At 45.2% G+C, this 15,084-nt stretch overlaps 1 protein-coding gene across 1 annotated transcript in view; it reads right to left on the bottom strand.

Annotated features, from left to right (window-relative positions):
* Window positions 1–15,084, bottom strand: part of LOC138669768 (contactin-associated protein-like 5) — a 1,597,333-nt gene that overhangs the window by 455,941 nt on the left and 1,126,308 nt on the right. The window lies entirely within an intron of this gene.

The following is a 15,084-nucleotide window of genomic DNA, read 5'->3' as shown; positions in this document are numbered from 1 at the left end:
ATACAGATAATAAAGCATGAGGCAACAAAAGTACCCCAAAACGTAATATGAAACCCCCACAGTGAATTCCTCCACAGTACCTCCACATGCACAGCATGATGACCCTACTGAAGCCCCCTTCCTCCATACCCCCGACAAAGAATATTAACCCCATCACAGTACCATTCCCGAACTGTAATCCCCACACAGCCCTCCATACAGTATAATGGGCCCCACACAGTGCTGCATACAGTATTATGGGTCCCTGCATTGCCTTCTATAGAGCATAATGGCCCTACATAGTGCTCAATACAGTATAATGGGCACCACATATTGATCCATACAGTATAATGGGCCCAAATGGTGCTCCATACAGTATAATAGGCCCCACATTTAAATAAATAAATACTCACCTCGCCCCATTCCCCCACTGCTCTGGTCTCTTCATGGTGTCTCATCATGCCCACTGCGCTAAGACATCAGATGCAGAGGGGGAATGATGGGAGAGGGAGTGTCAGCTGATGTTCCCTCTTCCATCATTGTTTTATTGGTATCTAGGATGCCAAAATAGTTGAACGTTCGATGCTGGGTGAAAATTTGATGCCTAATATACTCAGGGGACCCGTCTGGCCTCACGAGCAGAATATACTCACCCTGCGGGCCAGATTTGGCCCGTATACCAGAGTTTGACATATGTGACTTACAGCAAGCAGAGATTTTCAATCCAGTAAGGTAATAAAACAGAAATCATAAAAGAAAGCTGCAAATGATTTCATTATACAAGGATTTTGCTTCTTTTTCATGAACCCAATATACTTTATCTGCATCACTATGAGCACAATACAATGTGTGTTGGTGTTCTCAAAATGTATTAATAATCATGACATTGTACAATTACATGAACACTCTGTCAGTAACAGTAGAGTATCTGTCAGATAACACCTATCATCAGGGAGCAAACCAGACAGAAAACTGCTGAGACCTCAGGTACTGGTAAAGCCTGGCGCTGGAGGGTGAAGGATAATTACTAACGACTGTCGATGAATTTCAAAGGCAAAACAATACTAATAAAAACTATGCTGATTATTTAACCAAAGAGGCTAATTTACATATCCATTGAGGTCATGCATAACATTAATCACACATTATAAATGAGGTCTCTTCACCTTGAACACTCATTTAATTAATTAGTGTCCTACAATTCACTTTACCAGTATCAGAAACGCGTTCTCATCTCTCATGTTTGATATGAGCACCACAAGAGAAGTCTGAATATGTTAAATAATGTTAATAACAGAGATGAATGGCTATCTTGCACTTAGGGGCATAGGTGGCATCGTTATAGTAGTTATATTCTCATGAATGAGGAACTAATATTTATTTTCACAAAAATAAACACTTCAAATCTGCAATGCTACCCCTACGTACAAGACTTTGCTTACAATACCTCAAGATACTATATACAAGAATATAATTATTACTAGATGGTGGCCCGATTCTAACGCATCGGGTATTCTAGAATATGCATGTCCACGTAGTATATTGCCCAGCGACATAGTATATTGCCCAGCGACATAGTATATTGCCCAGCCACATAGTATATTGCCCAGCCACATAGTATATTGCCCAGCCACATAGTATATTGCCCAGTTACATAGTATATTGCCCAGCGACGTAGTATATTACCCAGCCACGTAGTATATTGCCTAGTTACGTAATATATTGCCCAGTGACATAGTATACAGCACAGAGCCACGTAGTATATTGCACAGCGAAGTAGTATACAGCACAGAGCCACGTAGTATATTGCCCAGTTACGTAGTATATTGCCCAGTGACATAGTATATTGCCCAGCCACATGATGTATTGCCCAGTTACGTAGTATATTGCCCAGTGACGTAGTATACAGCACAGAGCCACGTAGTATATTGCCCAGCCACGTAGTATATTTCCCAGTTACGTAGTATATTGCCCAGTGACGTAGTATACAGCACAGAGCCACGTAGTATATTGCACAGTCCACATAGTACATTGCCCAGTCACATAGTATATTGCCCAGTCACGTAGTATATTGCCCAGCCACGTAGTATATTGCCCAGCCACGTAGTATACAGCACAGAGCATATTGCCCAGCCTCGTAGTATATTGCCCAGTTACATAGTATATTGCCCAGTGACGTAGTATACAGCACAGAGCCACGTAGTATATTGCACATCGACGTAGTATACAGCACAGAGCCACGTACTGTATTGCCCAGCTATGTAGTATATTGCCCAGCCACGTATGTCACAGGTTAAAAAGTAAAAAATAAACATACTCAGCTTCTGATCCGAGGGCCCCTTGTAGTTCTGTCGGCAGCTTCCGGTCCCAGGGTGTGATGATGTCGTGGTCACATGACCGTGACATCATGGCAGGTCCTTCTCGCGCAGGACCTGTGATGACGTGGCTGTCACATGACCGTGACGTCATGGCAGGTCCTTCTCGTGCAGGCGTGCAGGACCTGTGATGATGTCGCGGTCACATGACCGTGATGTCATGGCAGGTCCTTCTCCCATACCATCGTTGCCACCGGAACTTGCCGCTTGCATGGAGCAGTTACCGGAGCGTAGCCAGGAGTGGGAAAGGCGGCAGAAGGTGAGTATATAATGATTTTTAATTTTTTTTCATTATTTTTAACATTAGATGTTTTTACTATTGACGCTGCATAGGCAGCATCAATAGTAAAAACTTGGTCACACAGGGTTAATAACGGCGGTAACGGAGTGAGTTACCCGCGGCATAATGCGGTCCGTTACCGCTGGCATTAACCCTGTGTGAGCGATGACTGCGGGGAGTATGGAGCGGGCGCTGGGGCTGACTGCAGGGGAGTAGGGAGGGACTAATCGGACTGTGGCTGTCGCTGATTGGTCGCGGCAGCCATGACAGGCAGCTGGCGAGACCAATCAGCGACTTGGATTCCATGACAGACAGAGGCCGCGACCAATCCAATGAATATCCGTGACAGACAGAAGGACAGAGGGCAGAAAGACGGAAGTGACCCTTAGACAACTATATAGTAGATAATTCGGCCTCTGTATACAAGAATATGGCAGCTATAGAACAGCCCTCTACTTGTAAGATTATACTGTAACTACTGAACTACTGATCCAATATATTAGAAGATATTTATTTTATATAATACTGACTTCTATGTGCAAAAATACACCTGCTATAACACTGCCTTATGTACAAACATATATAACCACTATAATACTGTCCCCTATGTACAAGAATATAACTACTATAATACTACTCCTATGTACAAGACTATAACTACAACAAAACTGCTCCTTTATACAATAATATAACTACTACAATACTGCTAATATGTACAAGAATATAACTACCTAAATGGTCACTATATTACCATTTGAATGAATTATTGTTTGAGGTTACTATATCAGATTTATTTTTATATGTTTAAAAATGTAAATATATGTATATATACAGTACAGACCAAAAGTTTGGACACACCTTCTTATTTAAAGATTTTTCTGCATTTTCATGACTATGAAAATTGTACATTCACACTGAAGGCATCAAAACTATGAATTAACACATGTGGAATTATATACTTAACAAAAAAGTGTGAAACAACTGAAATTATGTCTTATATACTAGGTTCTTCAAAGTAGCCACCTTTTGCTTTGATGACTGCTTTGCACATGAGTCACCCCGCGGGCTAGGGGTACTCAGTACCGGGTCCTACTGCTTCACAGGGGGGATGTCACGGTGGCTGCGACCCGGTCCATGGCCCATGGCACCCATGTAAAAGGGAAAGGTCTTTAAAGGGATAGAGTTTATGTTCATGATGCCACCTGTGGTATTCTGTCTGGGTGACCGACGCTGCTTTAAGAGGTCCGCTGAGGTGATGTTATGGCAGCTAGATGGTGTACCTTCCCACAGGTGAAGTATGTCCCCAGGGCTTCCCGGTGTGTGGTATGGTGAGAGGTGCAGAGAAGAACAAGGACACAAGGTTGCAGTCTCTTTACCTTTACTGTAGACTTCAGCATCCACAGTCCAGAGCACCAGATTACAGGGCAGGCAGAGTCCGGCCGGTTTGTAGGCAAGTCCAGAGTTCCCTTGTCCAGGTGGAAATCAGTAGCCTTCCATTGCGCTGCGGTGGTGTAGGCCCTTACTGCCTATGGCTTCACATAAGGGTCTCACAGATGTGGTGTTTCGCTCTCTGTCCCCATATAGGATAGGAAAAAACCTGTATGACTGGTGACTTGAGCCTGTTTATAGGGTCTCTTGGATAACCCGGCTCTGTGGGTGTCACCGTGCCTCCTGCGTGTAGGTGTGGACAAGTAACCTGCAATTAGCTGTCCTGCCAGTCTTTGAAATAAGGCATAGAGGTCCTTACTCCCTCGGTGTTCTGGCTACCGGGATTCTGCACTTCAGAAGGAGGCAGCCTGAGCGGGGCTGGTCCCCTTCTGGTTTCCTCTCCTTTGCTTCAACTTCCTTCAGGCTCGCTGCAATGCAATTCTGCCTTTCAATTTCTCTTTCTGTGAGCTGCAGCTCTGAGGGCATGCACAGCTCCGTTAACCCTCTGTCCTCCTCAGACTGGAACTAACTGAGCTGAGCTGAGCCAGCAACTAACTAACTTTCCCTACAGACTACCAGTTATATATATATGGGGAGTGACCACGTAAATAGGAGCAGAAGCTCCCCCTGGGGGCCTGGAGTGTGAATGTGTTGCATGTTTGTGATACCTGGATGCAGTTATCCTTCCTTGCCTCCAAACGAAGCATCACTCTCCCTGGGAGGAAAGCAATAGCACTGCGACGACCAGGACCATGGGGCGCCACACACACTCTTGGCATTCTCCTGATGAGCTTCAAGAGGTAGTCACCAGGAATGGTTTTCACTTCACAGGTGTGCCCTGTCAGGTTTAATAAGTGGGATTTCTTGACTTATAAATGGTTTTGGGACCATCAGTTGTGTTGTGCAGAATTCTGGTGGATACTCAGCTTATAGTCCTACTGGATAGACTGTTAGAATTTGTATTATGGCAAGAAAAAAACAGCTAAGTAAAGAAAAATGAGTGTCCATCATTACCGAAAAATTGGGAAAACTTTGAAAGTGTCCCCAAGTGCAGTGGAAAAACCATCAAGCGCTACAAAGAAACTGGCTCACATAAGGACCGCCCCAGGAAAGGAAGAGAAAGAGTCACCTCTGCTTCTGAGGATAAGTTTATCCGAGTCACCAGCCTCTGTAATCGCAGGTTAACAGCAGTTCAGATTAGAGACCAGGTCAATGCCACACAGAGTTCTAGCAGCAGACACATCTCTACAACAACTGTTAAGAGGAGACTTTGTGCAGCAGGCCTTCATGGTAAAATAGCTGATAGGAAACCACTGCTAAGGACAGGCAACAAGCAGAAGTGACTTGTTTGGGCTAAGGAACACAAGGAATGGACATTAGCTCAGTGGAAATCTGTTCGTTGGTCTGATTAGTCCAAATTTGAGATAATAATAATAATAATAATAATTTTTATTTATATAGCGCCAACATATTCCGCAGCGCTTTACAAATTATAGAGGGGACTTGTACAGACAATAGACATTACAGCATAACAGAAATACAGTTCAAAACAGATACCAGGAGGAGTGAGGGCCCTGCTCGCAAGCTTACAAACTATGGGGAAAAGGGGAGACACGAGAGGTGGATGGTAACAATTGCTTTAGTTATTCGGACCAGCTATAGTGTAAGGCTCAGGTGTTCATGTAAAGCTGCATGAACCAGTATGTAGCAGTACAGACACAGAGGGCTAATACTGCATAAAGTGTATGAGAACATGATGCGAGGAACCTTTTTTTTTTTTTATTATTATTATAAATAGGCCACACAGGGATCGTTACGTTAATGCATTGAGGCGGTAGGCCAGTCTGAACAAATGAGTTTTTAGGGTACGCTTAAAACTGTGGGGATTGGGGATTAATCGTATTAACCTAGGTAGTGCATTCCAAAGAATCGGCGCAGCACGTGTAAAGTCTTGGAGACGGGAGTGGGAGGTTCTGATTATTGAGGATGCTAACCTGAGGTCATTAGCGGAGCGAAGGGCACGGGTAGGGTGGTAGACTGATACCAGGGAGGAGATGTAGGGTGGTGCTGAGCCATGGAGTGCTTTGTGGATGAGGGTAGTAGTTTTGTACTGGATTCTGGAGTGGATGGGTAGCCAGTGTAATGACTGGCACAGGGTAGAGGCATCGGTGTAACGGTTGGTGAGGAATATGATCCTGGCTGCAGCATTCAGGACAGATTGGAGCGGGGAGAGTTTTGCAAGAGGGAGGCCGATTAGTAGAGAGTTACAATAGTCCAGACGAGAATGAATAAGTGAAACAGTCAGAGTTTTTGCAGAGTCGAAAGTAAGAAAAGGGCGAATTCTAGAAATGTTTTTGAGATGCAGGTAAGAAGAGCGAGCCAGTGATCGGATGTAGGGGGTGAATGAAAGGTCAGAATCAAGGATGACCCCAAGGCAGCGGGCATCTTTGGTTCCAACCACCGTGTCTTTGTGCGACGCAGAAAAGGTGAACGGATGGACTCTACATGCCTGGTTCCCACCGTGAAGCATGGAGGAGGAGGTGTGATGGTGTGGGGGTGCTTTGCTGGTGACACTGTTGGGGATTTATTCAAAATTGAAGGCATACTGAACCAGCATGGCTACCACAGCATCTTGCAGCGGCATGCTATTCCATCCTCTTTGCGTTTAGTTGGACCATCATTTATTTTTCAACAGGACAATGACTCCAAACACACCTCCAGGCTCTGTAAGGGGTATTTGACCAAGAAGGAGAGTGATGGGGTCCTGCGCCAGATGACCTGGCCTCCACAGTCTCCAGACCTGAACCCAATCGAGATGGTTTGGGGTAAACTGGACCGCAGAGTGAAGGCAAAAGGGCCAACAAGTACTAAGCATCTCTGGGAACTCCTTCAAGATAGTTGGAAGACCATTCCCGTTGACTACTTCTTGAAGCTCATCAAGAGAATGCCAAGAGTGTGCAAAGGAGTCATCAAAGCAAAAGGTGGCTACTTTGAAGAACCTACAATATAAGACATATTTTCAGTTGTTTCACACTTTTTTGTTAAGTATATAATTCATAGTTTTGATGCCTTCAGTGTGAATGTACAATTTTCATAGTTATGAAAATGCAGAAAAATCTTTAAATGAGGTGTGTCCCAACTTTTGGTCTGTACTGTATATAATTACATAAAATAAAAAAAAGAAGCTACAGAAGAAACCCCAATATTCCTAGATTTCCGTGACAGACAGACAAACAGAGAGAAGTGACAATTAGACAATTATATAGTAGATGTTGTTTATTTTATTTTGGTGCTATTCTTTGTCCTGCATATATTCTATTCACCTTTCCTTAAAAATCACTGATGGGATCTGTGTGCACGTGTACACTTCATCTGCGCGTGTCTCTGAGTATCTGTTGGTATCTCAGTGCTGTCAGTGCATGTCCAGGAGCATCGGCAACCAGACGCTCTCCCTGGCATGTGCAATGGCTGCCTGATGGGTAAGAGGGTCTCTCCTTTTACCTTTAAGCAATATTATGAGACATAAATGTTGATTCATTTGACTACTGTGTTTCCACTTTGGGAGATCCCACGCTTGCCTAATAGGTATACTTTGACATCTCTTTCCATATGCATAATTCACCAGCAATTGTTACCTGTCTTTTTTTTTTTGCACTTTGTCAGTACTATTTTTTCGACTAAGATTTTGTAAATAATAAAATATATCTTTTAACTATTCAACCCAAAGTTCTGCTCCTGTTTATAACATGCTATTTTGGAGTGGTTTAAGCTTTTTATGTGGAGACGTTTGACCACAGGCAGTGGCATTATCCACATTCATGATGCATTTGGGTATATGTATGTACCTAATATTTTCCCTTTTCTAGGAATGTTTCTATTACTGATGAATTGCAAAGATGATAATGACTAGAAGATTAGAAATGTGTACTCAATGGTAAAGACGCCTTCTGTCTGCCGGCAGAATAGCAAATCCTGTATTAAATGTACATAGTTGAACTTGATGGTTATGGATACGGCACAAGCCAAAGGGAATCTGAAGGCTCAATGGCATCTGGATTAAATAAAGAATACACTTTGTCTTCCATTACATGGGTGACATATGGTCTAAATTGCTCTCGGCTTCTTCCAGTTTGCTTCTCAGAATTGCAAGTTTTAAAGGGAACCTGTCACCCCGTTTTTTCAGATTGAGATAAAAATACTGTTAAATAGGGCCTGCGCTGTGCGTTACAATAGTGTATGTAGTGTACCCTGATTCCCCACCTATGCTGCGAAATACATTACCAAAGTCGCCATTTTCGCCTGTCAATCAGGCTGGTCAGGTCAGGTGGGCGTGGTGACATCGCTCTTTTCTTCCTGTCAGAGGCCTATACAGAGGGACACGGAGCTGCACCTTCCCCACGTGCGGCAGCCCCTAAGAAAGAGACACGACCAGAGAACTGTATTGTAGAGAGTGAGAAGAAGTCATAGCAAAAGGAGAGGAAACCAGAAGAAGTTCTGCCCTGCACAGGCTGCCTCCTTCTGAGGCGCAGGATCCGGTAGCCGGAACACAGAGGGAGCAACAGTTCTCTATGCCTTGCTCCAGAGACCGGCAGGACAGCTAATTCCATGTTAACTGCCCGCCCTATACCCAGGAGGCACGGTGGCAACTTGTGGGGGCTGGGGCATGCTAGAGTCCCTGTGAAAAGCCTAAGGTCACCAGTCATACAGGTTTTTCCTATCCATCCGGGGGACAGAGAGAGAGCAACACAACATCTAGAACATCTACAATAGTTGTGAGGACCTTATGAGAGGCTCAGCAATAAGGTACTACAACACCCAGGTGCTAGAGGAAGGCTACTGATTTTCACCTTGATAAGGGGACTCTGGATTTGCCTTCAAACCGGCCAGACTCTGCCTGCCCTGTGAAGCATTCAGTAAAGGTAAAGAGACTGCAACCTTGTGTCCTCGTTCTTCACTGCGCCTGACACCATTCACCATCTACACTCTGGGAAGCCCTGGGGACATACTTCACCTTTGGGAAGGTATACCATCTAGCTGCCATAACATCACTCCAGCGGACCCCTAAGCAGCATCGGTCACCCTGACCGAATACCACAGGTGGCATCTCGAACATTTCCCCTTTAAAGACCTTTCCCCTTTTACACCGGACCTCCCGAGGGCCACGGACCGGGTCAGCCACCGTGACATCCCCCTTGAGAACCTAAGGACCCGGTACCGAGTACCCCACAGCCCAATGGGGGCGATCCAATTGTGCTTACACTTATGCTTCTGTTAGAACTTTGGCTAGGATGGTGGTGCTCTATGATGAACAGGAGAGGAGAGAGGTTAAGCGGGTGGCAGACTGTTCTTTTTTTATTGACTTAATGTGTGGAGATTTCAGCAGGCTAATCAGGTTACAGAAACCTTCCATAACATCCAGACACAAGAGCTTGTGTCATTGACTGCCGAAGTCACATGTCACTCTCCATATAAGAGTTTACATGTAGCTTCGGTACCATTTTGTGAGTGTAACAGCGCAGTGAGGCTGCTGCTGCAAGTAGTCAGATAGTTAGCTAGGCAGTTTATTGTCAGCTAGTTCAGTGTTATGAAAGGCAATTCAGTACTACAATGGACATAGCGGTCAGAGCACATACAGTGATCTGACAATAACCCAAAATCATAGAACGAGCTCTGAGATGTGGGAACTCTGCAGACCGCAATCCCTAATCCTCTCCAAACAACACTAGAGGCAGCCGTGGATTGCGCCTAACTCTGCCTATGCAACTCGGCACAGCCTGAGAAACTAACTAGCCTAAAGATAGAAAATAAGCCTACCTTGCCTCAGAGAAATACCCCAAAGGAAAAGGCAGCCCCTCACATATAATGACTGCGAGTTAAGATGAAAAGACAAACGTAGAGATGAAATAGATTCAGCAAAGTGAGGCCCGACTTTCTTAACAGATCGAGGATAGAAAAGGTAACTTTGCGGTCTACACAAAACCTTAAAGAAAACCACGCAAAGGGGGCAAAAAGACCCTCCGTACCGAACTAACGGCACGGAGGTACACCCTTTTTCGTCCCAGAGCTTCCAGCAACAAATTAGACAAGCTGGACAGAAAAAATAGCAAACAAATAGCAAAGAAGAGCTTAGCTATGCAGAGCAGCAGGCCACAGGAATGATCCAGGGAAAAGCAAGTCCAACACTGGAACATTGACAGGAAGCCAGGATCAAAGCATTAGGTGGAGTTAAGTAGAGAAGCACCTAACGACCTCACCAGATCACCTGAGGGAGGAAACTCAGAAGCCGCAGTACCACTTCCCTCCACCAACAGAAGCTCACAGAGAGAATCAGTCGAAGTACCACTTGTGACCACAGGAGGGAGCTCTGCCACAGAAATCACAACAGTACCCCCCCCTTGAGGAGGGGTCACCGAACCCTCACCAGAGCCCCCAGGCCGACCAGGATGAGCCACATGAAAGGCACGAACAAGATCGGGAGCATGGACATCAGAGGCAAAAACCCAGGAATTATCTTCCTGAGCATAACCCTTCCATTTAACCAGATACTGGAGTTTCCGTCTAGAAACACGAGAATCCAAAATCTTCTCCACAATATACTCCAATTCCCCCTCCACCAAAACCGGGGCAGGAGGATCAACAGATGGAACCATAGGTGCCACGTATCTCCGCAACAATGACCTATGGAATACGTTATGTATGGAAAAAGAATCTGGAAGGGTCAGACGAAAAGACACAGGATTAAGAACCTCAGAAATCCTATACGGACCAATGAAACGAGGTTTAAACTTAGGAGAGGAAACCTTCATAGGAATATGACGAGAAGATAACCAAACCAGATCCCCAACACGAAGTCGGGGACCCACACGGCGTCTGCGATTAGCGAAACGTTGAGCCTTCTCCTGGGACAAGGTCAAATTGTCCACTACATGAGTCCAAATCTGCTGCAACCTGTCCACCACAGTATCCACACCAGGACAGTCCGAAGACTCAACCTGTCCTGAAGAGAAACGAGGATGGAACCCAGAATTGCAGAAAAATGGCGAAACCAAGGTAGCCGAGCTGGCCCGATTATTAAGGGCGAACTCAGCCAAAGGCAAAAAGGACACCCAGTCATCCTGATCGGCAGAAACAAAGCATCTCAGATATGTTTCCAAGGACTGATTGGTTCGTTCGGTCTGGCCATTAGTCTGAGGATGGAAAGCCGAGGAAAAAGACAAGTCAATGCCCATCCTACCACAAAAGGCTCGCCAAAACCTTGAAACAAACTGGGAACCTCTGTCAGAAACGATATTCTCTGGAATGCCATGTAAACGAACCACATGCTGGAAGAACAATGGCACCAAATCAGAGGAGGAAGGCAATTTAGACAAGGGTACCAGATGGACCATCTTAGAAAAGCGATCACAGACCACCCAAATGACTGACATCTTTTGAGAAACGGGAAGATCAGAAATAAAATCCATAGAGATATGTGTCCAAGGCCTCTTCGGGACCGGCAAGGGCAAAAGCAACCCACTGGCACGAGAACAGCAGGGCTTAGCCCGAGCACAAATCCCACAGGACTGCACAAAAACACGCACATCCCGCGACAGAGACGGCCACCAAAAGGATCTAGCCACCAACTCTCTGGTACCAAAGATTCCAGGATGACCAGCCAACACCGAACAATGAACCTCAGAGATAACTTTATTGGTCCACCTATCAGGGACAAACAGTCTCTCCGCTGGACAACGATCAGGTTTATTAGCCTGAAATTTTTGCAGCACCCGCCGCAAATCAGGGGAGATGGCAGACACAATTACTCCTTCCTTGAGGATACCCGCCGGCTCAGAAAAACCCGGAGAGTCGGGCACAAAACTCCTAGACAGAGCATCCGCCTTCACATTTTTAGAGCCCGGAAGGTACGAAATCACAAAGTCAAAACGGGCAAAAAACAGCGACCAACGAGCCTGTCTAGGATTCAACCGCTTAGCAGACTCAAGATAAGTCAAGTTCTTATGATCAGTCAATACCACCACGCGATGCTTAGCTCCTTCAAGCCAATGACGCCACTCCTCGAATGCCCACTTCATGGCCAGCAACTCTCGGTTGCCCACATCATAATTTCGCTCAGCAGGCGAAAACTTCCTGGAAAAAAAAGCGCATGGTTTCATTACTGAGCAATCAGAACCTCTCTGCGACAAAACAGCCCCTGCTCAAATCTCAGAAGCATCAATCTCGACCTGGAACGGAAGAAAAACATCTGGTTGACACAACACAGGGGCAGAAGAAAAACGACGCTTCAAGTCTTGAAAAGCTTCCACAGCAGCAGAAGACCAATTGACCAAATCAGCACCCTTCTTGGTCAAATCGGTCAATGGTTTGGCAATACTAGAAAAATTGCAGATGAAGCGACGATAAAAATTAGCAAAGCCCAGGAACTTTTGCAGACTTTTCAGAGATGTCGGCTGAGTCCAATCATGGATGGCTTGGACCTTAACAGGATCCATCTCGATAGTAGAAGGGGAAAAGATGAACCCCAAAAATGAAACCTTCTGCACACCAAAGAGACACTTTGATCCCTTCACAAACAAAGAATTAGCACGCAGGACCTGAAAAACTGTTCTGACCTGCTTCACATGAGACTCCCAATCATCCGAGAAGATCAAAATGTCATCCAAGTACACAATCAGGAATTTATCCAGGTACTCTCGGAAGATGTCATGCATTAAGGACTGAAACACTGATGGAGCATTGGCAAGTCCGAATGGCATCACTATATACTCAAAATGACCCTCGGGCGTATTAAATGCAGTTTTCCATACATCTCCTCGCCTGATTCGCACCAGATTATACGCACCACGAAGATCTATCTTGGTGAACCAACTAGCCCCCTTAATCCGAGCAAACAAATCAGATAACAATGGCAAGGGGTACTGAAATTTAACCGTGATCTTACTTAGAAGGCGGTAATCTATACAAGGTCTCAGCGAACCATCCTTCTTGGCTACAAAAAAGAACCCTGCTCCTAATGGTGACAATGACGGGCGAATATGCCCCTTCTCCAGAGATTCCTTCACATAACTGCGCATAGCGGCGTGCTCAGGCACGGATAAATTAAACAGTCGACCTTTTGGGAATTTACTACCAGGAATAGCACAATCACAATCCCTATGCGGAGGTAGGGCATCGGACTTGGGCTCATCAAATACATCCCGGTAATCAGACAAGAATTCTGGAACCTCAGAAGGGGTGGATGATGAAATTGACAGAAATGGAACATCACCATGTACCCCCTGACAACCCCAGCTGGACACCGACATGGATTTCCAATCTAATACTGGATTATGGGCTTGTAGCCATTGCAACCCCAACACGACCAAATCATGCAGATTATGCAACACCAGAAAGCGAATAACCTCCTGATGTGCAGGAGCCATGCACATGGTCAGCTGGGTCCAGTATTGAGGCTTATTCTTGGCCAAAGGCGTGGCATCAATTCCTCTCAATGGAATAGGACACTGCAAGGGCTCTAAGAGAAACCCACAACGCTTAGCATACTCCAAGTCCATCAAATTCAGGGCAGCGCCTGAATCCAAAAATGCCATGACAGAATACGATGACAAAGAGCAGATCAAGGTAACGGACAGAAGAAATTTTGACTGTACCGTACCAATGGTGGCAGACCTAGCGAACCGCTTAGTGCGCTTAGGACAATCAGAGATAGCATGAGTGGAATCACCACAGTAGAAACACAGCCCATTCAGACGTCTGTGTTCTTGCCGTTTAACTCTGGTCAAAGTCCTATCGCACTGCATAGGCTCAGGTTTAAGCTCAGGTAATACCGCCAAATGGTGCACAGATTTACGCTCACGCAAGCGTCGACCAATCTGAATGGCCAAAGACATAGACTCATTCAAACCAGCAGGCATAGGAAATTCCACCATGACATCCTTAAGGGCTTCAGAGAGACCCTTTCTGAACATAGCTGCCAGCGCAGATTCATTCCATTGAGTGAGCACGGACCACTTTCTAAATTTCTGACAATATACCTCTATCTCATCCTGACCCTGACAAAGAGCCAGCAAATTTTTCTCTGCCTGATCCACTGAATTAGGTTCATCGTACAGCAATCCGAGCGCCAGGAAAAACGCATCGATATTACTCAATGCAGGATCTCCTAGCGCAAGAGAAAATGCCCAGTCCTGAGGGTCGCCGCGCAAAAAAGAAATAACAATCAAAACCTGTTGAACTGGATCACCAGAGGAGCGAGGTTTCAAGGCCAGAAATAATTTACAATTATTTTTGAAACTCAGAAACTTAGTGCTATCTCCAAAAAACAAATCAGGAATAGGAATTCTTGGTTCCAACATAGCTTTCGGATCAATAGTGTCTTGAATCTTTTGTACTCTTGCCGAGAGCTGATCCACAAATGAAGACAGACTTCTAATGTCCATCGCTACACCTGTGTACTGAACCACCCAAATGTCTAGGGGAAAAAAAAGGCAAAACACAGTGCAAAGAAAAAAAAATGGTCTCAGAACTTCTTTTTTCCCTCTATTGAGAATCATTAGTACTTTGGGCTTCCTGTACTGTTATGAAAGGCAATTCAGTACTACAATGGACATAGCGGTCAGAGCACATACAGTGATCTGACAATAACCCAAAATCATAGAACGAGCTCTGAGACGTGGGAACTTTGCAGACCGCAATCCCTAATCCTCTCCAAACAACACTAGAGGCAGCCGTGGATTGCGCCTAACTCTGCCTATGCAACTCAGCACAGCCTGAGAAACTAACTAGCCTGAAGATAGAAAATAAGCCTACCTTGCCTCAGAGAAATACCCCAAAGGAAAAGGCAGCCCCCCACATATAATGACTGTGAGTTAAGATGAAAAGACAAACGTAGAGATGAAATAGATTCAGCAAAGTGAGGCCCGACTTTCTTAACAGATCGAGGATAGAAAAGGTAACTTTGCGGTCTACACAAAACCCTAAAGAAAACCACGCAAAGGGGGCAAAAAGACCCTCCGTACCGAACTA

The sequence above is a fragment of the Ranitomeya imitator genome, chromosome 3 (assembly GCF_032444005.1).
Source record: "Ranitomeya imitator isolate aRanImi1 chromosome 3, aRanImi1.pri, whole genome shotgun sequence".
Lineage (NCBI taxonomy): Eukaryota > Metazoa > Chordata > Amphibia > Anura > Dendrobatidae > Ranitomeya > Ranitomeya imitator.
The sequence above is the reverse complement of the archived record's forward strand: the minus strand, read 5'-3'. Positions and strand labels throughout refer to the sequence as shown.